General features: G+C 46.4%; 1 protein-coding gene across 4 annotated transcripts in view; it reads left to right on the top strand.

Moving 5' to 3' along the window:
- BCAP31 (B cell receptor associated protein 31) overlaps positions 1 to 22642 on the top strand; it is a 197334-nt gene that overhangs the window by 125493 nt on the left and 49199 nt on the right. The gene's annotated exons all lie outside the window — the stretch shown is intronic.

Here is a 22642-nt window from a genome sequence, read left to right as displayed (position 1 = left end):
TACAACCATCTAGTACTGGATGTTTTTTTGCGCCTGCAGATCTCTCTGGCATGTACGTCAGACCACATCTCAAACTACTGAAGAAGTCATCAACTGAGTAAAGTTAATGGCTCGGTACTGTTTTGTTAGCATGGCCTGAGAACTCTGAGACCAGGGTTTTCCCCCATAACTTTCACTAAACAAATAAATCTGTCCTGTCATAGCACTCGCTTTACAGCTGCCTTTCAGATTTCAAACTGTTAAAATCCATGCTAAATCTCCTGCCAGCTGACACAACTGTAACTAGCTTCTGTTCAGACATGACCAGGCTTTTCAATGTGTTTAATCCCCTCAGCCAAACCACATGCTGTGTACTTTTTCAGTCCGCATTGTGCACCTCTCAGTTGTCCTCTGCGAAAGATAGTGGCTTTCCCACCCATTTTGGCATTTGCGGAATGCCTGGACTACTGCCATCCAGCAGGGTTAGGCCCTGCAGTTTCTCGGCCACCGTAGGCTATTTTTAGGCCTTACTGCTCAGACTAGCGCACTGCACTCTTCATGATCCCAGAGTCCTTTTGCAAACTGGGAACGTGGAAATGAATGTACAACCCACAGACCGTTAGGATGTACACATCTTTGAAGAGACGCTGGGCGGCCTCAGTGAAGGTTTAAAAAATGGTAGTGCCTGAGCTTGTAACACGTTAACTCTTTCCCCTCTTCCTTCTTAAGCTGCCCTTATCTCCATGTGCTGATGCAACTCGCAGTTAGTATTTTTTGGGCGGTGTCTGTCATGTCAGGCGCTGAGTCCATCGTACTCGAAGAGCTGGAATCAAAGGAAAGTTCACAAGAGCCTGGCCTGGCACAAATGGACCTCCAAGAAGTGCACCAAAGGCCAAGGCATCGAGGGAGCCGGAGCCTTCGGTGTACAAAGTGCCAGACGCAGGCTCGGCTTGTGCCTGTATCTTTGATTGGACAGTCAAAGCAGCTGCTTCTGCTGGGCATGTCTGAAGACAGTGTTTACTAAGCTTCTTGGCACGTAACCAAAATACACATGTTCTTGTCATGCAAACCTAAAGGCAGCATTTGCTTATTTTTGGCCGGAGATTTGAGAGCACAGCTGTCGGAGACCTTTTTGCTAAAAAAAATACATAGACTTTGGGTTTGTTTTCCTCTTTCTACCTTTTTGTTTTCTGTGACAGGCCTCTTTCGGTCATTGGTTTTAGACGGCGTCAGTCATGTCTTGGCGCAGTCAGTAGAGTAATTACCTCTCACGTAATACTGTTGGCTGTTTGAGTGTATCTATCTTTCTGCTGCACCGGAGGGCTTGCTTCGCACCTCACGAGGTAGCCCTTTACATCTGCACCCTCTGCCGCTCCTGCTGGCTCCTTCTGTTTGTTTCGCCTCATTTGCAAATGCTGCATGGATTGGCGCTAAAGCCAGACTAATTGGCTTTCACACTTCTGGTTTTCTTGTTGCTGTGTGACTCTTTTTGCACTGAAAGGGTAAGTGGACATCTGTCCGTTTTTTTTTTTTTCTTCAATCACATGGAGATTATTACATGTCTTTTACTCTTGTACTTTGCAACAAGACCCGTTGGGATCCAGTTTGGCATTTGGTGTCACTGGTTGGTAGTCACGGCGCGCCACCAGTTGGTGTGGTGTGTTTTTAGTTTTGTTTTTGTTATAGGTATGCTTGGTATTGGTGCAACAGATCATTTTCCAACATGCAGCAGGATGTGTTCAAAGTGTGGTTCTCCCTCATTGTGTACAGTCCTCAAGTATGAGGGCTTTCCAAGCCATGCATCAGTAGTCATCTGCTGAAGTTTAACTTTCAGATCTCCCTAAACACTCCTGCCTTTTCATAACACGGGCTAGCAGCCACCTAGCAGATTCTTTGTTCATAAAATGGAAAGTGATGAAATTGCCCAGCCCTGCACCCCAAGTACTGGCTGGATTTCTACATCCAGTACATATCATAGCCTTGGTGGTCCAGCTCGCACTGGAGTGGCCAGATGGGAATGACTAGATTATGAAGGCAAAAACGGCCCATGTGGAGACCGAAACTGGAGGACTCCTCTGCCGCTTAATAACCTTATGTTCTGGCATCGTGATAATATACCCTGGCAGTAGAATAAGATGACTCCAGGGGCTGCTGAGGAAAGCGACAGAGGGCTACAACCTCCCCCACCTGCTCTGAAGGCCGGCTGTTGTTTTTGAAGAGGCTTTGCTCCCTGAGGTACTGCCAAACAAAGGAGCGGCCTCGGTGCGCCGTACAACCTGCACCGAGACTGTAAAGGCCTCTGGCTGCGACCATCGAAGACTGAGGTGATGGGCACGAGGGTCTTAGTTCAGACTTAGGTTCTCCGCTCCCTAGAGGAGAGATCGTAAGGATCGGTTTGTTACATTGTCATAAGCCAAATCTTGAAGGGTCTTTTTTAAACTGCCCTTTCGTCTGCTTCTCCTAGAGACCGGCCATCGCTGAACGAATGAGGTCCCCAAAACTCAGACGTTGCCCCTTGGGAAGAATGGCCAGACTAAGGCCTGCACCGGCTGATCTCCACCGCGGGGCGGAGAGGGCACTAACGCTGCTATTGGCAGCACATTTCCCCCCGCCCCGATATTACAGTATCAGTTAACAGACCCCCAATGGTCGGTAGCAAACCCCTCGTGTGCATACTTGAACAGATCGCCAAAGCTCATCAGGTGCCAAGTTACCCGAGCCATGCGCTTAGCTTCTGCATTTGGAGTGGATTTAACAGACTCTTTAATCACTTATTAAACTAAAGCTGTGGAGAGTTACTTCATTCTCAACACTGTCTTTGTTCCTTTAATACCACCAAGGTACCTGCCCATTTTAATCACTAGAACATGTGACTGGCTTCTTTTCTGCTGTCTCCTGCAGTGTCCAGTCTAGACTCACCATGGCTACTGCCGTAAATAGCAGCGTGAACCTCTCGGTCCTCTTTGACCTGCACCTCTGCTGGCTTATGCATGTGTTTGTGTGCCCAGAGCAGCTGCTGCACCATGTGCTGCCTTAGAGTGGAACAATACTATGTTTTAACCTGCAAGGTGTGTTCTAAGACTGAACTTTCATCTGCTCTTTTCTAGCAAACACACATAGTTCTGGTTTTGGACGCCAGTGACCACGAGACGATAACTATCTGACATTCTCAAGGATTTTGACTGCAGAACGGCATACACCGAAGGTCAACAACTCTACCTGTTGTGAAATATACACATGTAGTTTTCGTGGAGACCATTATCCTAGAACTGGCCAAGTGGCTTGTTGAAACATTTCTGGGCTCCATGTAATGGCCTACACAACCCAGTCTCTCCCATGTGCCGTAGCACATAGAAAAAAACTACATTACGACCTACTTTGAATTTGCGTTGTCGTTCAGCAAGTTAAGGGCCAACTGCTGACCTCTAGTTTTGATTTGCTTTTCACAATTTTGAATCTTGATGGGGACAACTTAGCTGTTCATCATGTCGAACTCGATACATAGAGTACCTTAGAGTCCGTTATTTTACTGCAAGTAGAAATGACACAACTTCCGAGTTAGGCTCTATACACAAAAAAATGATTATTTCATATCCGTATTTTTAAAATATGCGCTCTGCTTTGTGTAGTGAGATGTCAAGTGCACCCTCCATGAATTATTTTTTACTTGGGTGCATGCCATAACTTTGAAAGGAATCCACTGTGACTGACATTTCAGGTATTATTATAAAAAGATGTCCTCTTTATCCCAGAAACTCACCCCAGACTTAAGCAACTTCTGCCTCAGGTATGCAACTCTGATCCAGTTGGGGTATTTGTGAGGATTCCACAGGCATCCTTTGGGCAGTCCAGCATTAGCTTACTCAGTGCTGAGCGCCATTTCCCCTCCCAAAAGAGAATGAAAGCCTGACTTGAATGAGTAACACCCATGTTGCTGCTGGGCAGTATCGTATGCTTTTGGTACCTATAGATCACATAGCTGAATGTTTGACACCTTACACATGTGCTTAACAGTGTTGGTTGATTCATGATCGGATATCAAGGTTTTGTGGAAGGTAAATTGTGGCAAATACTACAGTGCAAATAAATAAGGTTAAACCTTCATTAGTCCTTCCAGGGTGTTTCTGTACTTTGTAGTTCAATAGTTGCACTCCTACTGTGTTGGTAGTCTCAGCTGTGCTATTGTGTTTTTTAATCTGACACGTGTGGCGTGTCAGCAAGGGGTCTTCTCCTGCTGAAGGTACACTTATGTGCTATGCAAACAAATGATAGACAGAATGCTGAATAAATCATACATTCACCCCGAGTCAAGAGATCTGGGTTAAATCTATCGTTCTTTTGCTCACCACACCACCCCAGTTTAGACCTGGCCATATGCAAATCAGTTTTGACCTTGTGCCTCATAGGGACAGTCCAGACCGAACTACCAAGCCAGGTCCTCCCTGGACCGGAAACAAGCTTCCGTGGACCAGTTTCTGGGTATTACCCTTCATCAGCCAGGCTTGCTTGAATACAGTGGCGCAGTGAGCAAGGGACTCGCGTCTGGGAATACCCATCCCACTTAGGGTGAAAAGTGCTACGCAAACAAATGATGGACGGAATGCTGAATAAATCATACATTCGCCCTCAGTACACTTATGGCATTCCTTCATGGGGCTGCTACACTCTTACATGGGATATATGGGCCCTTTAAATGTAATTGGATTTTACCAGTATTTCTTTGCAGGACTCGTTACAGATCTAGCTCTGAACAACACTGTGGTACATGCAGCTGCAGCATTTATTGCCCATACCCGCATAGCCCCTCTAGAGACCAAGGGAATATTGGTGTGTTTGTAGTAGTGAAGAGGAGAGCCGGTGAGTAAGAATAGTTTCTCACTAGTTTTGAGCTTCTTTTTAAGAGCAGTGCCGTGTTGTGCATACTTCTCAACGTTGTTCACTGCTTTGGTGTCACAGTCGGATTCAGAGCACAATACTACTGAGGTGCTGCAGAGCCCTGCATGACCTGAGAAGCACTTTAAGAAGCTGTATGCGTTTAGTGACTTCTCCAAGCATATATAAATACATGCATACATATACATATGCATGTTATGTACATGAAAGTTTGAAAAACACTAATAAAAGCAAAGCTAAAATAACCACCTAATTACCAACAGAATTGCTTTAACTTAAACGAGGGCGAGACCTATTGCATTTTCAATGCTTGTTCGTTTTTTTTTTTTTACAGTATTTGAAGTTTTTTTTCTTTGAAGCACTTCTGAGGCAGTCTAAAATGTTCCTTCGGCCACTGTGTGGTGGTGGTGGTCTGTCTCATTGTCTTGGAGATGACCAGTGTGCTTTCAGCATTGGATTGCATTGTCGCACAAGTTTCTTCATTGTAGAGACTGACGGAGGTTGAGTTCAGGTGTCGTGAGCGCATGATGACTGAATGCTCCTGTATCCTCATCTTGGAACACTTGACACTCTCCAGTGAGAAGTGGATGGTGAAGGCAGCAAGTGAAGGAGGTCGGCGTACTCTTCAAGTGCGCAACGAGCAAACTGAGACTCCGTGAGCGTTTCCGGAAAGAATACCGGCATTGAGCATTCAGGACAGGTCACTCCACACGAAAGTGGCGTCCCAATAACAAAGGATAACATCCGTTGCAGAACTAGAACAAGCACTTTTAAGGCTGGTCGTGCAACTACAATCCCCTCCCTCCACAAGGCATCAGACGTTGCGCAGTGAGAAACAAAAGCTTGAAGCCACGTCCAAAAGAGCCATAGATGAAAGGATGCCCTGCCTGTAAAATATAGACGAATAACAAAGCCCTGATGAGGGTTCGAAAATTCTATACTCGAACCTGAAACGCGTCGGCACACTCACAAGAGCAAGTTATATCATTGAATGATCAATTTTGAAGACGCTGTACTTTTGTCTTTGCTCTTGTTTTTCACATCGCTTTGTTTGTTCAAATTCATGAATTCATTTCCGAAACAATGATGAAGATGCATATTGTATATATAATGTCTTGTGTTTTTGTGTTTTTGTGATATTGTCTTGATTCAGCGTGTTGTTGTTAGATTTGTAAATATTGTATAATTGTCTAAAGGTGTAATTTTTTACTCTTTTTTTGCCTTTAAAAATTATCTCCAAAAATAAATTCAAAAAACAAGAAGAACTGGTATAAATAAAAATACCGTACCAAGTTTCATGAGGTTGCACTTGGTCTTTATTAGATTCTTTTTCATTAAGACACGAGGGTGGTGGCATTTCTTTGTTGTGGAATACTCATCTTGGAACAGGGCACAGTGATCATGCGAAAGAGGATGTAGAGGGAGCAGGGTGAGGTGATCAGGCGACGGAGGTCATTGTGGGAGTAGGGCTGTGCAATCCGGTGAGGGATAATGCAATGGGAGCCGGGCCAAATGATTAGGTAAGGAAGGACGTAGTGGCCAGACCTTTAGTCCTTGGCTCGAGCAGTGATAATTTGTGGCATGAGGAGTTATGACAGTCGGGTCACACATTGATTTAATTTGAAATTGAGCTATCTTAGTTCAATCGTTGAGCCATTCTTCCTCGCCTGATCACCAGGCCCTGCTCCGGCGATATCTCCCTCTGCCTCATTCTTGAAGGTTTGCCCTACTGCAGATATTGATATGAAGTGAAGTCTGGGTCTCTGACGGAGCTCATGGCCATTCATGTGTCGATAGGAATCGGAAGTTTTCATGGTCTTCGTTCCTCCATATACTCGCAATGTTTATCTTGAAAAGGAATCCAAGAACGTGTTTCAGAATGAGGAGTAAATGTTTGTCTTTCTGAAAATTGTTGCTTCATAAGTGTTCTACTACAATCTTCCACACTCGGGGCAAAGTCTTGAATTGCATTGAAGCTGATAAGAGCTTATCTGACACGAGAGGAGCTGCTTGAGGTCACAGAGATTGTCTGTTGCATCAGACCAGTTGCTTTGCAGCCACAAGTGCCAGGCTCCGATATCGGGGAGTATAGATTCGTCGGTCACAAGTGACTGGAGTAAGGTCAGTCTTGCATATCTTTGTGCAGATCTCTTTTAACAACAGTACTTTGGTTTTTGCAGAGACTAACCTTGTCCATGCAGCACATTCCAATTGAAGGCAGACCTCAAGGGACACAAGACCAGTCCATGTACCTGGAATGCATCCCTTCTTTAAAAGATGGCCGTCCCTTCCAGTGAAGAGAACTTTTCAAGCCTCAAGGCGGAAATGAGAATCACTGGTTTTCCTAAAGAACAGGTCACAAAAGTTCCCACGCTGATTCACAGCTCCACCAAGCATCAAAGTATTAGGTTACTGGGGGGGCACTTGGTGATGTACCCCCACAAAACCCCAGTGAGAGCAGGAATGGTAATGCAACGAGTGAGCAAGAAAGTGTCTAAACCCATGCCCCAACCCCATCACACCGCTTTCTTGAAAGTCTTCATCGCATACTGATTGGGCAAACAGCATCATTTCTCTCTCGGACATGCCAGCACGTTGGCTTCACTGATTCCAAGACGTGATGTCTAGACTTCTAAACATAGCAGCATGTTCGTACGGTGCATGTGCACCTCAGGGGGATATGGCGCGAAATCCAGTGCTTGTTGCCCAATTAAGCTGTTCTCTAGTAGACGAAAGGCGAGCTCCCACATGGGATTCAGACTCGCGACCAAGGGGTTGAACACAGACCCTGCAGTGGTTGCGTCACTCCACTGAATCCGAAGACCCGACTTAAATGAATTTCAAAGCCTAAGATACGCTGGAATTAAAAATAGTTGGCCCTATCCGGTTCTTAGTTTGATTTAGATGAGATGGTTTGAAAGAGTTCCATTAGTAGAAATGACTCCTCGCGGTGCAGTAAAGTCTATTTTTGTTACATTTCTTTATGCTGGAGAAGGGGAGGTCCAGGCTTTTCTGAATATAAGAAGCTTTATTAAGGGTTGGGTAGGTTCCACCTCAACAGGTAAAGGCAGCTTTTTTTTTTTTTTTTCTATATTCTCATTTGGAAAAGACAACCCACAACTTACGTCCAAGAGGTCTGAGAACAAATCGCTCCTTATAATAGGCGTATATCTAACAAAAGATGAAAGTTGACTGGTGTGCTAGATTTTGTGGTGCGTGCTTCCGCAGCCAGCTGAGCCAATGTTGCTTCGATTAAGTGTATTTTCCGGGTATTGTTTTCTTTTTTCCTTGAGCTTGTGGGCCTCAGTTTGTTCACAAAATGTGTGGCGGAGGTCACTGATTTATTAAAGGAGAAAACCCATTTGGGTGTTAGAGTTAAAACATTTGCCCTCTTAAGTATCCATCAGAATGGATGGAAGCTTATGATCAAAGAGGTCATGTTGACTTGACTCTGACACAGAAGGAAACTACATAAGAATCTGACCTATCTGGGATATTCTGGATCAGAGGTTGGAGGTGAGCCAGCCCTCCCTCATCTAGAGTGCAACCAGATTGAGAGATCCAGGGTCCGTTCCTTTATCTGCTGGGAGTGAGGGTATCGGGCGTCTTCCATCAAGTCTGGAGTGAAGCAGAGCGTTCAGTACAAAGAACGTAGTCTTCCAGGTCCACAGTTCAACTCTTGCTGCAACTTTAGTGGTTCCTCTTGAGAAAATCCTTGTAGAATTAACTTTTTTTTAGAAGATGAATTATGACCTGGTTGGTTCTGCTACAGACCGACCAGATATATGGTTTCTGAATAGGTAAAATCCTTCTCCACACTGGCAAAGGTGCACCACTCGCATTTACCAGAGATGATTGAGGTTTGTAGGGTTGCAGCAAGGAGTTGAGCCCACAATCAGTAGCGGCTTCCCCTAAGGGGGACCTGGGCATCTACCCACTGGCTCGCTCTGCCATTACTGCTCACCATATTGCTGCTCTTCTATGAAAACAAGCTAACAAACAAATCATTTGCATGTAAAAAGCTGTAATATTACCTTACCAGCAGAAGAAGGCTCCACTAGGTATGTTCCACATGTCAGGCGGGGGCTGTTCCAGCCCGGCCTCACACATACCCAATATACATCTGATATGTTGCATTAGCATCATGCAGTAATGGAGCTTCAGGGTTTTAAAAAAAAAAAAAGTTTGCGTTTTGTATAGCACTAACGCGACCCGAAGGTATTGGAGTACTTTACATGAGCACCAGTTGCGTTACATTCATTTTTGTTCGGCACGGGGAGATTACGTGATTTGCCCAGAATCACAGAATGTTGAGCGTCCCTGCCAAGACTTGAACCCAGTTCCCCAGCTTCGAGTTTGACCGCTCGAGCTGTAAGTCCACATCATCTCACTTGTCAAACGCAAGTCCTCTTGCCCCATCAGAAGCTGGAATAGAAAAAAACAGTCTTCCCCGGTACCTTCAACCCTATTTCAGCTTCTGATTGGGTGGAAGTTCCTGGGTCTGTCTCTAGCTGCTGGAGACAGACGTTGTGGGCCTACCACAGGTAACTTTTGGTCTTTAAAAGTTTGTTTGCTGGGACTGCATGTGTATCCATGTGTGTGACTGTGAGCATGCCTGCAACTGCATGTGTTTGCTGGTCTGCTTGTGCGCAATCTCAAAATCTGGCCTGGGAATTGATCATGGCCGAGGCGGAGTGCTGGATAGTGCTTTTGGGCCTCACCACTTTCATAATCCAGCTGCCGCCACTGGTTAATGTTGATTTTGATACCAGGGCTGGTGTCAGTTTTGCGAGTGAAAAAAACAAGGTGGTAGAAGGAATGCTGGAAATAACATTCGCCACTGGTGATCACTTGTGCCGCATTCCAGTACATCGTTTATCCCCTATTGTGCTTTTTTTAGGATGAAACCCGGCTTATTTCAATCAGTCTTAGTCCTGCTCCAGTAGGAACATTCCAGCTTGCACTGCCTGGCCAGGTCTCCTCCAGATGAGAACACAAGGGACCACAGAGCAGTTTCGACCTACTCTGGTCTCGTGCGTGCGATGCATCTTGAGTCCTGTAGCACAGTGAGCCCGGAACCCATGTCTGGGCACAACTGTTGCACTTCGGTCGAAAAAGTATGAAAACAAGATGGTGGAAGGAATGCTTGCTGTCATTTTGGACACTGTCGAGTCCCTCGGGCCAATTACTAGACCATCGTTTTTGGCACACTGTGCAATTCTAAATGGTTTCTAGATCACTTTTTTGTGTTAACCGTTGTGACGCCCCAAGGGTGATGGCCTCCTGTTCTCACTGTGCCACTGGAATTGAGTTACGCCTGACTGAAGCCCCCTCACCGGGCTAAAACCGGTCCTGGGCTGCTTGTGTTAGGTCAGAGGACCTGTCTCCGGCCTTCACCGTGAACTGTTCCCACCGAAGCAGGGCCATGGCTGATTTGCATATGGCGGAGTTTAATCTGAGGTTCCAGGGTGGGAAAAATGATGGCTGTGGACGCAGCCCGAGTAGTTACCAGTGGCTGAGATTACTTCAAGTCCACCTCCCTGATCATACCCATCTTCAAGAAGGGTTCTAGAAATTATCCAAAATGTAACTGCCGTGTCTCACTACTTGATACTTCCACCAAACTATTGGGGAGAGTCTTGTTACAGAAATTGAAATGTTCAGCAGAAGAGAATGATTCTCTCTAGCGCCCAGTATGTGTTTAAAGGTTTGGGGACAGTCGAGCAATTGCTCTAATTGGGAAGTATACTCAAGCCATGGACTGGCTGTTATACATCTGTTTAATCTATTAAAGCAGTGCTTTCGACTCAGTCGATCGCATGAAGCTCTGGCAATGTCTGGTCAAAAAGGGGGACCTCCAAGGAGGTTTTTTTTTGGGGGGTCTTTTTATTAAACAGATACTTGACAATATACTTTGATGTACGGAATACTTCAGCAATTGTCGGGGAGGGTATCCGGTACATTGTTCGTGATCAATATAATCATTTCAATACATCATAGATTTAATGTTCCATCCCCACAAAATTCCGTTGCAGTTTTGAGACGCCATACAACTATCCCCCTCATAGTATCGTCCATCATGTGGACATTTCAGGTCCGTCTGTAGCCCTTCCACCTACCCCATCCAAGGAAGTCATCTCCTTGTTAGTCCACTTGTATGATGTTTTAAAGGCAAAAGTAAGATTTGGCACACAGGGTGAATTGACCACCTTTTGGTATAAGGGGAGGGGTTCGACGGGTGTGTACTGGGACCCTTCCTCCACAAACGCTTCAGGCGGTGGGTGCAGATACACCCAGGAATGGGAGGCGGCAGATCCCAGTCCTGTATGCCGACGATGCAGCAGTCGAAGCACGTACCCCAAAAAGTCTGCAGCTCTTTATAGATTCATTCAGTTTTTCTGTGAAAGAGCAATGTGAAAATCAACTTTTCCAAAACTTGTACAATGAGTTGTGGTTGTGCAGGAGGCAAACAACACACCTTCTTTAATTAAAGAGAGGAAGCTACAAAACACTAACACCTTCAGTTATCTGGGAATCCACTTCTCTAAACTGGACTGAAAGTGCCAAAGGGAGATTTGCGTTTCAAATACGATCAGGAATGAAGGGCTGAAGAGGTTTCCCTCTAAGATAGGCAACAAACCTACTGCCCAGATGCTCACCTTTTATAACGCTACAACACGGCAGCAGTGTATGGCGTGGGGAGCTTGGCTATGGAGGAGAAGAGTGCTCTAAAAATAATAGAAAATGCCTTTCTACGGAGACTCCTGTCAGTACCCCGCTCTACTCGGGCATCCATTGTTCACTGGGATTTGGGTGTTGATCTGTTGTCGGACACCGTTCAAACGAAACTCCCACTATTCTGGTGATCGGTTTGGTCTAAACAAACTTTGTTCACTAAGTGAATTCTGAAGGACTGTTGGGGCTATATAGGATTAACAGAATCCTGTGGTTATGAAATATAAAGCCGGCCCTGCTGGGTTTGTGCTAGATGGAGAAAGACTTATGGTCTCGCCCAGAGGATATTCCAAAAAAAGAAATTAAAGTGCATATGCTTGAGGTCTGCTGTGGGAAGAGGCAATAAGTGCACCTCCTCAAGGTAACCGTGGGTTGGTACGTAGCATGTAACGTAGGCACCTTCTAACTCCTTTTCACCTTATTGATTATCTGACTACATTACCAAAAAATTTAAGCTGGGCTACAATCACCCGAAAATGCCCCTGTGACACCCGATGGGAGCAGATCACTCACGCAGTGCTTTTCTGTAAATTTCAACTTATGCCCCACGAAATCCCTTCTTAAACTCCTCTTCCTACAAAAAAGAATTATTCATTATCAAATGGCTTTTAAACTTTTGTATGAACTAGTGAACGTGACCGCATGTTATAGGGTCACCCGGTTTCTTTCTATAGTAATCCGTATTGGAGCTCTATTAAATGATTATGGGAATCCAATTGCTTAAAAAAGGTTACGGTACTAAATGTTATCCCATGCCCCATTTTGCTGTCTATACCCTTATTGTTTTGATGGTTATATTCAATTAGTGTCAGAAGAACTTATTTTAACTGTAATTGCTATGGTCTGAACTTGGTGCAATTATGCATGACGTTTGTATCTTATTTTATTTTTAATACCTATTTTTTGTTTATTATATTTGTCTTGGCACTGCGTGAATTTCGTTTTTGAGATGCATGATTTTAGGTACATTGAATACAATTTACTGCATTACCTTGTTGCCTTTATGGTTCACATAATTTGTGCCGAATAAAGCTTTTCTGACTCTGAATAAAAGTAAACTATCACTTTATTGTATTTAAGTTTGCAAGTGGCACTCTTGCGGAAATTCCTTTGGTCAGTCACAATTCCATTCATCTGCCCTACAAACTCCAAGTCCAAATCATGCTTTTGCATTCGTCACAGGAAAGTTTTTTTTTTCCATTTATTTTTCTTTCTTTTGTGGCTCCGCTCTTTGAAAAGGTTGCTTCTAAAAAGGTCGCATTTAGGTGATCTCCTCCCAGCCGCATTCATAGTGTGGCCTCCCTTCTGCCCACTTCGTGTACTTGCTCGACTGTTTCTAAAGAGATCTAGACACACAGTATCTGTGGCTCCTGATCGAAACCTTCGAGGGGAAGCTCGATGAAATAATCCAGGAAAGTGAGATCATAACTTCAGTAGGACAGTGGAAACCAGTGAAAATGCGTGGGTGCACAATCCCTCCGACTGAAGGTTCAGAGGGCGAGCCTGCTCCCTCCGACTGAAGGTTCAGAGGGCGAGCCTGCTCCCTCCGACTGAAGGTTCAGAGGGCGAGCCTGCTCCCTCCGACTGAAGGTTCAGAGGGCGAGCCTGCTCCCTCCGACTGAAGGTTCAGAGGGCGAGCCTGCTCCCTCCGACTGAAGGTTCAGAGGGCGAGCCTGCTCCCTCCGACTGAAGGTTCAGAGGGCGAGCCTGCTCCCTCCGACTGAAGGTTCAGAGGGCGAGCCTGCTCCCTCCGACTGAAGGTTCAGAGGGCGAGCCTGCTCCCTCCGACTGAAGGTTCAGAGGGCGAGCCGGCTCCCTCCGACTGAAGGTTCAGAGGGCGAGCCGGCTCCCTCCGACTGAAGGTTCAGAGGGCGAGCCGGCTCCCTCCGACTGAAGGTTCAGAGGGCGAGCCGGCTCCCTCCGACTGAAGGTTCAGAGGGCGAGCCGGCTCCCTCCGACTGAAGGTTCAGAGGGCGAGCCGGCTCCCTCCGACTGAAGGTTCAGAGGGCGAGCCGGCTCCCTCCGACTGAAGGTTCAGAGGGCGAGCCGGCTCCCTCCGACTGAAGGTTCAGAGGGCGAGCCGGCTCCCTCCGACTGAAGGTTCAGAGGGCGAGCCGGCTCCCTCCGACTGAAGGTTCAGAGGGCGAGCCGGCTCCCTCCGACTGAAGGTTCAGAGGGCGAGCCGGCTCCCTCAGTCTAAAGGTTCAGAGAACGAGGCTGTGGGCTTTTTACAATTCCATAGGAAGAAGCAGCTGTCCTGTTCCTCAGAACAAAATGACCAAGTTTGCTTTGTGGCAGAGATTCCTCTGGTGTGTTGCAATCAACTATGGAGCAATATGACATTCAGGTAATGTGACATAAATTTGTCTCGCAATGTAGTTATTCGGTTACAGAGTTTTGGAAACTCAAACAGAGGATTACCGGAGCAGACTTTTTAGTTTTTAAGCACGGTTTAGTAACAACCCACCCCCCTTTTCCTTACTGCCTATTAGTATCACATGATTATTTTACAGGAGATCCGCATCAATATTCATAACATTAGAATATTCCTGCTTGCGTGCGGGGACCTCGGAGCGCATGTTAGATATATACTATATATGTATATATAGCATAAAACATGTATCAGATATATATCCTGTGTTGAAGGCTAAAAATTTCCCATGGGCATTGATTTTTTTCTTTAATAAACCTTATCATATCTGTAAATGGAAGAACTGAGAGCATACGGTTCAAAACCACAGCCTTAAAGAGAAAATTGCAAGGATTATTAGCCAATAGGCTGCTTGAAAAGCATAAAAAGAGAATACTGGCACCGTGCCTTTAAAACGTCCAGGACCTCCTGTATCCCGCCATACCCCAAAGATGACTAGTCCGTTCTTTTTTTGGGGCACCTTCAGTGAGGCTCCTGGATCATTGAGCTCTCTGTTTTTGACTTTTTGTCAGGAATTGCTTCTAAAAATATTTTTTTTCTGTGCTTCACTTGACATTTTTTTACTCCTAGAATGAGGTAGAATAGTTTTCTGGCTGAGATTCAATTTTTATTTTGTCCCCTGTTAGACATGGGGGACTCTGGTTGGCAAGGGTTTGCTCCTTTGTCCAAATAGGGACCCTTCTTCCTAGTCAGGATAAGGGAGTTACACTCCTAAAATAACCCCTGCTCACCCCCTTGGTAGCTTGGCACGAGCAGTCAGGCTTATATTAGAGGCAGAGTGTAAAGCATTTGCACATAACCAACAGTAATGCAGTGTAAGCACTACAAAATGACCCCACACCAGTTTGGAAAAATATCCAATATTTTTATATACTTCAGACCAGACCAAAAACGATAAAAATCCACAATACAGTACTTCAAAATCTTCACGTATCAAAATATGCTTTAAAAATAGTTCCTTGATGTCGATAGCTCCATCCGGGGCTATTGCGGCGTAGTGAGCAAACAAATTCAAAAGGTTCTGGCTGACCAAGGCGGTGCGGGCCAGCTACAGTGTCGGAAAGGCCTGCAAACGGTACCTTTTAGAACTGCATGGCGTCGATGACCTCTCGTTGTTATTCCGAAAACACTGCGTCGGTTCCGGAGGTCCGTGCAGGAGTTGTCGGGCCCTCGAAGTCAAACGCGTTGCAGGTCGATCTCCTCTCTGATGGAGTCAGGAGCGCTGGCGGCGGCAGGCGCTGTGTGCTGCGGTGCGAGCAGGGGCATCGGATGGCGGTGCTCGTCACGGTGCTGGCAGGTGACGGTGCAAGCAGCAGAACTGGAGTCGATGGTGTCGGTAGGCCAAGGCTGCAGTGCGGGATGAGGGAGATGCATCGTGTAACTTTACGAGCGGTGCCCTTGAGCCATGGTGCAAGCAGTGGCGTTGATTTTGGCATGGAGCGGCATCGTCTGGGACACCGGGGCGTCGTGGTGAAGCGAGGCAGTGCGGAGTGCGGTGCCCACAGGCCGCGGTGCGAGCAACGGCTCGGTGGTGGCGTCAACAGGTGTAGTTGGTGAGACCTCGGACGTGATGCCAAGGCGTCGTCACAAAGCGGTGCGGAGTGCAGTGCCCACAGGTCGCGGTGCGTGCAGCAGCTCGGTAGCGGCGTCTTCGGTGAGACCAGGGTCGCTTTGCGGCAGTGCCCTTTTCGGTGCCTTTAGGACATGGAGTCTGCAGCGGCGTCGTAGAGGTCGTCAAGTTGCTTTTCTTCTGTTGCAGCACAAAGCACACAGTCGTCGGTGCTGAGGGCAGAAGATCTTGAAGTCTTTGCTGTTCCTGAGACTTCTTGAACAGGGGGCAAGCTCTACCTCCAGCCCTTGGAGAAACTCACAAAAGTAGATTGCAAAAAGTTCAGTCCAGTCCTTTCGCTGCCCAAGACAGAAGCAGCCATTGCAGGCCAACACAGCAAAGCACACAGCAAAGTGGTAGTCCCTCCTCACAGCTACTCCAGCTCTTCTTCTTGGCAGTCTTCTTGATCCAAAAGAGTTCTAAAGTTCCGGGGTCTGGGCCCCAATATTTACTTCCCAAAATCCTTTGATTTCTTAGACAGGGAGTGTCTGTGCCCAGCCAGAACCAGTTCTGCCTTCCCTAGTGTGATTTCCTGGCAGGAGGTGGAGACTGCATTGTCAGAGGCAGACCAGGCTCTTTGAGGTGCAAGGAAATCTCCTACCCCGCCTCCCCCTCCCCCCCCCCACCCTCCCTTGCAGCCCAGGTCTATTCAGCCCTTTCCTGACCCACCTAGACTATCTGGAGCCACTCCTGCTCCCCAGCCGTCTGTCATCCAAAACCCAGACAGGCAATCCACATTCCAGAGAGGCACACAGGATGACTGAGCAAGAAAATACCCACTTTCTAAAAGTGGTATTTTCAAACACAGAATGTAAAAATCACCTTCACTAAAAGATGCATCTTTAGATTCTGAGTTCAGGCATACTAAACTTTATTTTTCCACCTAGTTCCCAGGGCCAGTTATGTTTATAAGATGTTATAAACAAACTCCGTATTCTGTCATAGTGAAAAACGAAATGGGCTGTAATTCGTGATCAGGACATGCCACATACACCAGGGCATGTCTCACCTTTCATATACACTGCACCCTGCCCACAGAGGTACCTTGGGCCTACATTAGGGGTGACTGACATGTAGAAAAGGGAAGGTTTAGGGCCTGGTAAGTGGGTGCACTTGCCAAGTCGACAAGGCAGTTATAAAACTGCGCGCAGACTATGCAATGGCAGGTCCGAGTTCGTTTTTTAGGGCTACTCACGTGGGTGGCACAGTCTGTGCTGCAGGCCCACTAGTAGCATTTGATTTACAGGCCCTGGCACACTCGGTGCACTTTACTAGGGCCTAACAAGTAAATCAAATACCCAATCCTGGAAACACCAATCCATAACACAATTTACCACAGGAGCACTTGCACTTTACCACTGATCAGCAGTGAGAAGTGCGCAGAAACCCTATACCAGCAAAAGTCAAAACTGGGAGGCAGAAAGCAAAAATTCAGGGGAAACACGCCAAAAGATGCCAAGTCTAAAACCTGTCAAAAAATGCCTTCATTTTTTGTTAAGTGCCCTACCTATGGCAAAAAGAAGGCTCAGACGGACCCCCTACTCAGTCTGCATCCTATGCCTACCTCCTACTCCTCTGCCTGAGTCTTGCCACCATTGCAAGAAACTCTCTAAAAGAACTTCAAAGATGATGCGTCTTCATGGGCTTCAAGAGATGAAAAAGACAATCGACTGGAGGACCTTTTCTCCGAAGCTACTGATCTTCACAAGGTTCCATCCAGAGGCAGATCTTCATACAGGTGTGAAAATAGGAGAACAAGATCTACTTCAAGAGGTAGGGAAATACCTGATTGTGATCTGTCGCGGCGAAACGACAACGTTGGACATTAAGAGACTCTGCACCAAGAAGTTCTATACACAAGTCGGCGAAGACCAAGGCGTCAAGAGAAGTCCACCCTTCGACGTCGACACAACGGAAGTCTCCATTGACGAGTGTCCGCCAGTCAATGTTGAGGCATCTGCATCACAGTCATCCCATCGATTGCCTCCCATCGTTATTTGCTGTTGAGGCAAACTGTGTTGAAGGCTCCAGCTTCCCTTTGCCGCTCTACTTTGAGAGACACTTCTTCTCCAAGGCAGCCTCTGTCGGAGGCAACCAGGTGCCGATCCATGTCAAGGCAGACATCTCAGCTGACAATCCGGCGCCACTAGACATTGAGGCAAGCTTCTTTTTCGGCGACAACCAGGCACCGCTTGATATCTAGTCAGAGGTCTCTGTTGGTGGCAACAATGCACTGCTCTGTGGCAGCCAGGCGCCACTCGACGTTGAGGCACACTTCTCCGGTGGCAACCAGGCACCTGTCAAGGAACGCATCGGTCAGTGGCATCCAGGCGCCAAGTGATGAGACAAACACTTTCTAAGCACTCTGTTGATGGGAGCGAGGCGCCGGTCGGCGTCTAGACCTCACTCCTTGACTAAGCATTGTGGCCGGTGCACAAGGGCACCATCAACGATCGCACCTTGTCACTCATCGTCAAAGCTGAATTCCTCCGCTGACGCTTACGCAGCATGAAAGGGGTTCAGCTGCTTCTTCATGAGCTTCTTCCCTCTCTTCTGCATGGGAACAAACCAGTCCCCTTCAACCAGAGGCTCAGCGGACACAGATTCATCGCTCTCCATATTGATTGGACTGTCCTCAGATCACGACCTGGAACTCTATCTAAAGGTTGTTAATAACTCAAATCACAGGTATCTTCTCACCAAGTTCCGACTGAACAAAGTCCATCTGTTAATCTCTGGCCGGACCAGGGACTTGGATTTGAACATATGTAACTGTGATGGTTACTCAATCATGGACACTGCCCATTACTTATTTTTCTGTGCCCACTTTGAAGATATCAGGAAAAAAATTTATTATACCCCTATTAAAGGGGAGAGGGTTCAGGCAGGTCAAACCAGCTTTATTGTATCTTCAACTGTTAACAGACATTTGGGAAATTTACAATGTGGCTACATTTTTAACCATTGCAGTGAGACTGGGCAAAAAGATTAATTGGACATAGAACAGCCACCACAAATAATGCCTACTGTAACCTGAATCAAGTTTTGTATTTTGTAAATTTTTAACTGTTGTATGTCTCCTTTTTAACTGTAGAATGATACTTTTTCTTAATGCTGCATCGTGATTTTTTGGACCATTTTTTATGTGTGTGTCTTGTACTTTTATGGTTTTTGAATATTGAGCCGAATAAAGTATTTCTTGACTGACTGATTGGACTGTCTGCTACTGGCCTGTACCACGCAGTCCAGATTCACATTACTCACTGACCTATTCACCTTCAGGGAATCCACCGAAGACGTGGTCTCCAAAGCTACCCCTGAAGACTCCTTTAGCCCGCTTAGCAGAGGCCACGCTCCAAGGTTCCCAACAAGATCCAGGTTACCTAGGAAGGCCACTCCTCACCTCACAACACTGTCACTAACAAGAAAGCGATCTCGACTCAGGGCAACATGCAACCTGCAAGGAGATCTCGAAGGGCTCGCTCATCACCAGGCGCGTAGATCCCCGCATGGTCTACATCCACCAGATCATCAAAGATGGACTGCTCGGCGACGTACGGACATCCCGCCAGGGAGAGTATCCACGATAGATGATCTAAAAACATTCAATATGAGGGGCTGCCAAGATGAACATAGTTATTCCAGCGCCTGCAACAACCACATCGGTCATTTTCGGGATCTTTCATCAATGGTCCTTCTCAAGACCCTTGCTACCCCTGGTTCCAAATCCGCTCCAGTCGGTCATGGGCATTTTCTTTACTCCGGCCTCACTTTGTGCGGCTCCTGATTGCAAATGAAAGCAACAAAAAATGCCCAGAGTTCACATCCAGGTGCTTCCCACCGGGAGCAAAGGGGAATGACCTTTTGATCAATTGGTTTGGGATATTTCTAAATGAGTCGCCGACCATTCCCCTGATCCCAACAGTCGTCAATAAGCTGTACCAAGCCAGGACCAGAGTGGTCCTAATAGCTCCAGAATGGCATTGTCAATGGCAGTGCCAGGATCTCCTCCACCTGTTAAACTACACAGGAGCCTGCCATGCAGACCCGATCTCCTCTACTAACTGAGGGAAGATTTTCCACCTCAACCCTCCCTCCCTGAGCTTGACAGCATGGCTCCTGAATTCCTGCAGTATGGACACTTAGGCGTTTCGCAGGAATGCATGGGCGTTCTTTGGGAAGGCATTACTGTCTGGATTCTGACACGAAGACAGACCCCAAAGTAGGGCAGGCCTCCTTAAGAAACCGATTTCATTCGTGATAGCTGCTACTTGTATTATTCCAAACTCTTCTGCAGGGCTGTACGATGGGAATGCTATGCTATTCTAATGCTTAAGACTTTTGATGAGGATGCCCTGGAAGAGAAGAATGAGTTACTCACCTGTAATCCTAGTTCTCTTCCTGGGGAATCCTCATCAAAGTCCTAAGCAACCTCCCCGGACGGGTCTTGCATGCAGCAGTTCATACAGGTCCATGTGTTCTGTTTATTCACATCAACTTAAAGAACGGACCGTACTGTCACCTTTGGGGCATGATGGGATACAGGAGATTCTAGAGCGCACTGAATATTATATTATCCAATATCAAAACATTCCTCAAGGGGCAGCCTCTCCCGGCTCAGCAGGAGGCTAATTCTATGATATTCACTGCACTCTAGAATCTCGCCCCATAATGCTTTGCGGGGCCTTTGGTTGGGATTGTATTTTTGCCCACAACTGTGCTTGGGGTGGTCCTAAGAGGATGGAACCACCACTGAATCGTTCAGCTTCCTCTGCTCTTTGTGTTCAAGGCACCTGCTTGCCTCCCCCTAGGTAAGGGGTGACCCCAAAATCATCACCGCTCTCATTGTCTGATGTTTTTCAGAGTTCACTTTTGTGAATTGGTTATATGCTTTTTAGGATGTTATGGTAAAGTTGATTTACCAAAGGGTTGTGGGTACAGTAGTTCACTCCATTGCTAGCGGAGTGGGAATTTTTGCATGAATTCCGTGTTTTCAATGAAATGCGTAGTTACCAAATCTCTGCAACTTCCGCTAGCGGAGCGGAGTTCATTGCCCAGGGATAGAAAGCAGCGCGTCCTTCAGCGAGCGCATTCGGTTTCACCTCTTTTGTTTCGTCGCAGGCAGGTGTTGGAGACAGGAAAAATAGCTGAATCGACGCCATCAGGTCCTCGCCCCCACCAAAATATTCATTTAATTTTCATCTTCATTTAATTTTCATCTTCATTTAATTTCTGGTTCAATTTGTTCCCCCTTCCCAAAATGCAATATTTATTTCTGGAAATCTGACTTCAGAATTCACGCCGCTGCGTCAGTGGGGAAAATCATGAGAAATGTGTCCAAACGTGGTATTGGTGCACCACCCAGTGGTAGGAATCGAGACTGCACCCGACTGTGAACCCTGGCTGACAGGCAGCCATAGTTTTGTATCTCTCTCATTCCCTCGACCGTTCTCTGTGGCACCCCCATTGCACTAACTTTTATAGTGGCTTCATTTGCAAACGTGCTGGGTATTATTTGGTATTCTCCACTTAAATCTTTTTCTGGAGGGATATTTTTTTTCTTTCAACCATCTGTCAGACTGGTTCAAGACCCAGAAGCCAAGTTTCATCGACGTCCTAACTTTCACACGGCAACAGTTTGTTTGGTAAATTCTGCAGATACAAGATTATGTGACAAATCCCCAATCATGTGGGAAAACACAGCGGCTGCACAATCTCATAATTGCAGTGGCCCTGACCGCTTCACTTCATAGAAAAACACCATAAAACGTTGTCAAATCAAATAGATCTCGCATAGGCGAGCCTTATTGGCTTTGCCAATGGTTGTTAAAAACGTATACCATATGAGCCCGATAAAGTCTGGCTTTGTTGTGTTATTGGATGTCGAGGCTAAAGCCTACAGAAAACAGATCCTTGGGCCTGTGATAATCCTTTAAGTTTTATTTTTAGACTGGTTTCTGACTCTCTTCTGGCTCCGTTGACCGTGGGGTCCTACCACTCTATGGTAAAGCAGTCCTTTTCTTTAGGTTATTTGCCCCAGGACGCTTGTTTTGACTGTATCTCACCCCTTCTATACATGGCTAAAGTACGTGAGGCACATGTGGCAAGCTGTATTTGTGGTTTTTTTTGTAGAAGAAGAAACCAATTTTCCTAATTCTCACCAAGCCAGTGTCTGACCAGATCACTCCACGGAGTCAGCCATCCTGTCGGTGGTGGGTGAGGTATGGGGGACTGCTGATAAAGGGACCATCCATGCTCTGGTATTGCCTGAGCTCTCGACTGCCTTCGACCCAGTCGACCATAGGGTTCTGGTGCACCGCGTTGGGGCTGCAGGCCTCCGAGGCATCGCTCAGGAATGGGTCCTCTCGTTCCTGAAGGATCGCTCGCAATCAGTTGAGATCCCCTCATTTCGTTATCAAAAGGTCCAGTCTGTGGAGTCCCTCCGGGATCGTCCCTTCCCCTTATCTTTTTAATGTATACATTCGTCCCTTAGTGTATACCCTGAACGAAATGCAAGTCAAAGTGTACAGTTTTGTAGATGACTCGCAACTGCTTTTTTCCATTGATAACTCCTCGTGATCTAAGTAGTTTTTTCCAGAATACAAAGGTATTCATCCGTGATTCGATTAATATTCATCTAAAGTTGAATTTAGAGAAGACTGAAATGGTCATCTTTGCCGGGCAAATTAATGGACACTGCTTTTTGGCTCCCCTCTATTGGCTTTCCTCGCCAGCCGAAGAAGTCAGTCAAAAGTTTTGTGGTTGTGATTGACTCGCAGCGATCAATCAAATCCCGTGTGGGGGGCACAGTCTCCGTCTGCTATTTTCAACTCAGTAAAATTAAAAAGATCGGTAGATTGCTGTCCTTTGAGGCTCTCATACATGTTATCTTCTTACTGGTCATTTCTAGAGTTGACTGCGCTAATTTCCTCTATTTGGGGCTTCCAAAGAGTTTAGTTCGCAGACATCAATTGATACAGAATCCGGCTGCCAGG

This window comes from Lissotriton helveticus, chromosome 10 (assembly GCF_964261635.1).
Source record: "Lissotriton helveticus chromosome 10, aLisHel1.1, whole genome shotgun sequence".
Taxonomy (NCBI): Eukaryota; Metazoa; Chordata; class Amphibia; order Caudata; family Salamandridae; genus Lissotriton; species Lissotriton helveticus.
This window is presented reverse-complemented; position numbering and strand designations above follow the sequence as displayed.